Here is a 6,741-nt window from a genome sequence, read left to right as displayed (position 1 = left end):
TAAGCGGCAGTTTCGTCACACGTTTTAACTTGACTTAATCAGGTTGCGGCAAGGGCGATTCAGCTAATAGCTCTAAAGTGCTGTGACCGTGAAATTTCTGCCTAAGTGCCTGGTATTGTTGTCAAAGTAACAACACAGTTATCGGGAGAAGAAAAGTGATTTCATTCATACCTCCAGAATACAAAGGTGCTCAGCAGGGGGGGGGGGATTCCTCTTTTTATCCAAACTAACAATCACGTTTCAAAAGCTTGAAAAATATGTAGAGCTCCCCCTCCCCTTAGTGCATAGGTGCGTGGAGGGGAAAACCCTCTTACTTACATGTTTGCTTTCAGATTCTTCTTTTCCATCAATATTACATGACATAAACACCAATTTTTTCATGGACTCAGATGAAATTAGGGCAGCCATTTGATTTAGCCTATTCAAGTTACTAGTCCACAAAGGGGAAAGCAGCAAAAACCCTGAGCTCTTTCCTTATGCAAACCAATTTGTGGCACAACAACAGCTTGAAAGAAGAAAAAAAGTTGTACTGTCTTAGGAAGCCGCTTGTAATGCATACAAGCACCACTGGTAGGGTTGCCAAGTCCAATTCAAGAAATATCTGGGGACTTTGGGGGTGGAGCCGGGAGACATTGGGGGTGGAGCCAGGAGCAAGGGTGTGACAAGCATAATTCAACTCCAAAGGGAATTCTGGCCATCACATTTAAAGGGACCGCACACCTTTTAAATGCCTTCCTTCCATAGGAAATAATGAAGGATAGGGGCACCTTCTTTTGGGGCTCATAGAATTGGATCTCCTAGTCCAATCTTTTTGAAACTTGGGGGGTATTTCGGGGAGAGGAACTGGATGCTATGCTGAAAACTTGGTGCCTCTACCTCAAAAAACATCCCCCCCCCCAGAGCCCCAGATACTCGCGGATCAATTCTCCATTATTTCCTATGGGACTAAGTCTCCTTAGGGAATAATGGAATGCCCAGCAGACATTTCCCTTCCCTCCAGTGTTCCCTCTAAGCTGAGTTAGTGTGAGCTAGCTCACAATTTTTTAGCCTCCAGCTCACACATTTTTGTCTTAGCTCATGAAAAATGGCCCCAGAGCAAACTAATTTATGCAGTAGCTCACAACTTTAGGGCCAGTAGCTAAGGTTGCCAAGTCCAATTAAAGAAAAATCTGGGGACTTTGGGGGCGGAGCCAGGAGACATTGGGGGTGGAGCCAGGAGACATTGGGGTGGAGCCAGGAACAAGGGTGTGACAAGTATAATTGAACTCCAAGGGAGTTCTGGCCATCACATTTAAAGGGACAGCACACCTTTTTTAAATGCCTTTCTTCCATAGGAAATAATTAAGGATAAGGGCACCATCTTTTGGGGCTCATAGAATTGGACCCTCTGGTCCAATCATTTTGAAACTTGGGGGGTATTTTGGGGAGAGGCACTAGATGCTATACTAAAAATTTGGTGCCTCTACCTCAAAAAATAGCCCCCCCCAGAGCCTCCAATACCCACGGATTAATTCCCTATTATTCCCTATGGGAATGATTCTCCATAGGGAATATCAGAGTGCCCAGTAGACATTTCCTCCCCCCCCACGCTTTCTAAAGGGGGGGAGGGCCTCCAAACCAGGGAATCCCCGCCCCCTCCCTCTCTCTCACACACACAAATACTTACTAGATCTTCTTCCTGCAGAACTCTACTTGCTGTGAAAACGAAAGCCAAAGAAAGGGAGGGGCCGTTTTCCATGGAAACTATTACTGACCCTTTTTAATGACGCCCTTCCTGTTTCCTGTTTCCTGTGCAGCCTTAAAGGCACACATTTTACAAACGGATCAGGAGCTCTACAACTACATGATGCTTACACGCATGTTCTCTACCCCCCCCCCCCCCCAGCTTCCGGATTTTTAGAGAGCGGGGGAGGAGGCCACAAATTCAGGGGTCCCCCGCCAGGGGGGTGGGTGGGTTGGGAAGCCTACCAGTAGCTCACAACTTTAATGCCAGTAGCTCACAAAGAAGAATTTCTGCTCACAAGACTCCACAGCTTAGAGGGAACATTGCTCCTCTCCCCTCGCTTTCTGATGACCCTGAAGTGGGGGGGAGGGCCTCCAACCCGGGGATTGGAACCCTAACCACTGGTGATAGTTATGGGGAGATGAATGACTATTTAAAAGTTTATCTGTGCAAACTAGCAAAATCCAGTTGGAAAGTGCATTGAAAGTGGATTGAAAGTGCATTAATTAACATGTGTGATTGCAGCCCATATATGCCTGCTGGGTATTTTGGTAGGGTACCTGTGGTAGTGATGATGTTATCTTCCACATCATAGCATCTGAAAACGTTTCATTCTATTTAGCCTTGCAGAGGAAAGGCTGAGATCTATTTTAACATTGGCTCGTCTATCCGTGTCATAGCGCTAAAATAAATAAATAAATAAAGGTGAAGGTAGCCCCCCTGTGCAAGCACCAGTCATTTCTGACTCTGGGGTGACGTTGCATCATAATGGTTTCATAAGAACATAAGAGAAGCCATGTTGGATCAGGCCAACGGCCCATCAAGTCCAACACTCTGTGTCACACAGTGGCAAAAAAAATTATATACACACATACACTGTGGCTAATAGCCACTGATGGACCTGTGCTCCATATTTTTATCTAAACCCCTCTTGAAGGTGGCTATACTTGTGGCCGCCACCACCTCCTGTGGCAGTGAATTCCACATGTTAATCACCCTTTGGGTGAAGAAGTACTTCCTTTTATCCGTTTTAACCTGTCTGCTCAGCAATTTCATTGAATGCCCACGAGTTCTTGTATTGTGAGAAAGGGAGAAAAGTACCTCTTTCTCTACTTTCTCCATCCCATGCATTATCTTGTAAACCTCTATCATGTCACCCCGCAGTCGACGTTTCTCCAAGCTAAAGAGCCCCAAGTGTTTCAACCTTTCTTCATTGGGAAAGTGCTCCAGCCCTTTAATCATTCTAGTTGCCCTTCTCTGGACTTTCTCCAATGCTATAATATCCTTTTTGAGGTGCGGCGACCAGAACTGCACACAGTACTCCAAATGAGACCGCACCATCGATTTATACAGGGGCATTATGATACTGGCTGATTTGTTTTCAATTCCCTTCCTAATAATTCCCAGCATGGCGTTGGCCTTTTTTATTGCAAACGCACACTGTCTTGACATTTTCAGTGAGTTATCTACCACGAGCCCAAGATCTCTCTCTTGGTCAGTCTCTGCCAGTTCATACCCCATCAACTTGTATTTGTAGCTGGGATTCTTGGCCCCAATGTGCATTACTTTGCACTTGGCAGACTTTTTTATGGGGTGGTTTGCCATTGCCTTCCCCAGTCATCTACACTTTTCCCCCAGCAAGCTGGGTACTCATTTTAGCACTACATTTCAGACAGCCTCAGTTTCACCATCTCTGCTTGCTCTGTATCCAATCTAATCCCTTTATCCTCCTCCCCCTCCTGTCATCCCACTTTGCAATTAGGGGACTGCATGTTTTGCAGCACAAAAAGCGCCGTTTGTGAATAAGCTGTTAACCCTTTTGCTAGTGTTGAATAGGATCAAATTGAACTGATTAATCAGCTTCCGCCAGAGCCCATTTAACAAATGCGTGCGTGTCTGTTCTGCTTGCAAGGATGTTTCCCCATTTGGGTGGAGTGGATTGTGCCATTTTACTTCTGAATTGTTGAACTTCTCTGTGTGCCTGTTCCTTCCCCTCTTGCCTGAAAGTCAGCTGATGTAATTTTTGGTATGAAGGTGTGATAGATAAATGTTATAGGTCAGGGGTGGCCAACGGTAGCTCTCCAGGTGTTTTTTTTTTGCCTACAACTCCCATCAGCCCCAGCCAGCATGGCCAATGGCTGGGGCTAATGGGAGTTGTAGGCAAAAAAACATCTGGAGAGCTACCGTTGCCCACCCCTGCTATAGGTGGAACATTTCTTCCATTGTTGTCTTTTAACTAACCATTACTGTATTTCATTCTTCCTTTTAATGCTTTCCAGGCTCTGGAGGGTTCCATTGGGGATTGTGCCCCTCCCCTCCCCAAGGCCAGTACGGATGCACCCAAGGCGCCGGCCTTCTAGGGGTGCTGAATTGAGTGACCCCCACACAGTGCTAGCCCAAGGGTGCATGGTGTCCTAGGCAGGCGCCCCTGCTGCGCTGCAATGCAGCGCTGTGGTCCGTTGCACCCCAACCTCCCAGTGCCCTAGCCAACTGCCTTGTTTGCCTAGTGGGCGAGTCAGCCCTACCCCCACGTGACTCTGTGATGTTATCAGCATGCATTGGGGAGGGGGGGAGTGCGGCAGACTTTAGCCTTGCCTAGGGTGCCAGACAGCCTAGGGCCAGCCCTGGATGCACCCACTTTTCTTGGACAGACCATCACAATTAATGGGGGCCCTGGAAGTTCCCTTTTAAGATGAAGGGGGTGATGCAGTGTCTGCAGGAAGATGTTCTGCATAGAAACAGCCAATCCAGGGAGGGGGATGGAGCTAAGATCCGCTTTTCCCTTACCCTTTCAGTCCTTTAAAGGGCTTTTTCTGTTCCCAGCTGCACCATGGCATTGGTTCAGGGGTGGATTGGCCAGCAAGGCCGCTGGGCTTAATGTCCTGTGGAATATCCTCTTGCTATGGTCATCCCAGTCCCAAGGTGAGGTGAGACTCAGCTCCCAGAGTCCAGTAGAAAATCTTTCCCGAGTGACTAGATGGGAGAAGAAACCTGCATGCATTGTTACACCAACACAAAATGAAGTGATTATTCCTTCCCACTGCCAGTTTGCCATCCTGTAGCAGTTAAGAGTGGCAGACTCTGCTCTGGAGATTACCCTCCCCACCTCCAGGCCCAAATCACTGGGTATTTCCCATCCCAGAGGCGGCGACTCTAGCTGCCTCTGCTACGTCCCTGAAACAGTAGGCTTCAGTGCCCTGGCTTCTGGTAGGATTTGAGGCCCCAAATGTATGTCAATCATGGGTGGATTCTAGCAGGAGCTCCTTTGCATATTAGGCCACACACCCCTGATGTAGCCAATCCTCCATGAGCTTATAGTAGGCCCTGTACTAAGAGCCCTGTAAACTCGTGGAGGATTGGCTACATCAGGGGTGTGTGGCCTAATATGCAAAGGCGTTCCTGCTACAAAAAAGACCCTGATAAGAAGGGAACTAAAAACAAGGATGCCAATCAGCTAGGGTTCCCGTTCCCCTGCCCCTGGCGTGGTTTCTCCGATTTCAGGGCCTTCCACCTGCTGGCACAGGTTCTCTGTGGAGTTTCTCTGGGGTTGCAACTGATCTCCAGGCTACAGAGCTCAGTTCCTTGGGGAAAACAGTGTTTGGGTAGGTGGATTCTCTGGCATTGTACCTCAACAAGGTCTGTCCCTTGTTCAAACCTTGCCCTCACCCAGCTTGGTTCCCACATCTCCAGGAATTTCCCATCCTGGAGTTGGGAACCCTAATATTTGGGTTGCCAACTCCAGGTTGGGAAAATCCAGGAGATATGGGGATGGGAGGGTTTGGGGTATTGGGTATAATGCCATAGATCAGGGGTGGCCAACAGTAGTTCTCCAGATGTTTTTTTTGCCTACAACTCCCATCAGACCCAGCCATTGGCCATGCTGGCTGAGGCTGATGGGAGTTGTAGGCAAAAAACATCTGAAGAGCTACCGTTGGCCACCCTTGCTATAGAGTCTACCCTTCATTTTCTCCAGGGGAGCTAATCTCTGTTGTCTGGAGAACAACTGTAATTTCAGGAGATCTCCAGGCCCCACCTGGAGGCTGGCAACCCTAGATCATTATAACGCTACTGACCATGTAAACAGGAGGGGTGAAACATGGAGTGTGTTTCAGTCAACTGTGCCCATTTCAAGGGCAGTACAGCTGATTGTTTTACCAATGAGCTTGTCTCTGATTGCAGGCTTCTTGTTGATGGGCACCTATCAAGATATTTGGACAGCATATGCAGAAACATTTGCATAGCTGATCTGTCACACTGTAAGTGAAATGCAAAAGTCAGTGCTTATAATTTGTGAGCCCCAAGGACTAGGGCAACTCCCCTTTTTTGTCTTCCCCGTTTCTCCTCCCCATCAAGTATATAATTTTAAAAATCCATCTTGCTTGTATAAAAAGAAGGTTTTGGAGGGTTCTGTTGGTGTATACCATTTTAACTGCCTCTTAAAAAAACCAATTTACACTTGATATAAACAATAAAGAGAATTTAAAAAGGTAAAGCACCAGTCGTTTCCAACTCTGGGGTGATGTTGCATCACGACATCTTCACAGCAGACTTTTTTACGGGGTGGTATGCCATTGCCTTCCCCAGTCATCTGCATTTTCCCCTCAGCAAGCTGGGTACTCATTTTACCGTCCTCGGAAGGATGGAAGGCTGAGTCAACCTGGAGCCAGCTACCTGAACCCAGCTTCTGCTGGGATCGAACTCAGTGCATGAGCAGAGAATTCAGACCAGTACTGCAGCTTTACCACTCTGTGCCATGGAGCTCTAATTTGAGCTGGTTGTGGGCAGCTGTGCTGGTCTGAAGCAAAAGAACAAAGTTTGAGTCAATTGGTAGCTTTAAGATTAATTCTGGGTGGAAACTTTTGTGTGCATGCACCCTTCTTCAGATAATGGAGTTATGACCAACTTACTGAGCAAAGGTTGTTGGGCTTTTTGATTCCTCCCCTACAGCATTTTTTGGGTCTGGCAAGATATATATATTGTCTTTGATTCATCTGTAGTCTACCTATTTGAAATGCGAT

At 47.2% G+C, this 6,741-nt stretch overlaps 1 protein-coding gene across 1 annotated transcript in view; it reads left to right on the top strand.

Moving 5' to 3' along the window:
* The first annotated feature begins 5,911 nt into the window (after positions 1 to 5,911).
* The window catches only part of CACNA1E (calcium voltage-gated channel subunit alpha1 E), a 605,524-nt gene continuing 604,694 nt past the window's right edge, over positions 5,912 to 6,741 (top strand). The window contains exon 1 of the mRNA XM_060232603.1: positions 5,912 to 5,979. The gene's annotated coding sequence lies outside the window, so the exon portion shown is untranslated. The remainder of the gene's footprint in view (positions 5,980 to 6,741) is intronic.

The sequence above is a fragment of the Heteronotia binoei genome, chromosome 2, assembly GCF_032191835.1.
Source record: "Heteronotia binoei isolate CCM8104 ecotype False Entrance Well chromosome 2, APGP_CSIRO_Hbin_v1, whole genome shotgun sequence".
Lineage (NCBI taxonomy): Eukaryota > Metazoa > Chordata > Lepidosauria > Squamata > Gekkonidae > Heteronotia > Heteronotia binoei.
The sequence above is the reverse complement of the archived record's forward strand: the minus strand, read 5'-3'. Positions and strand labels throughout refer to the sequence as shown.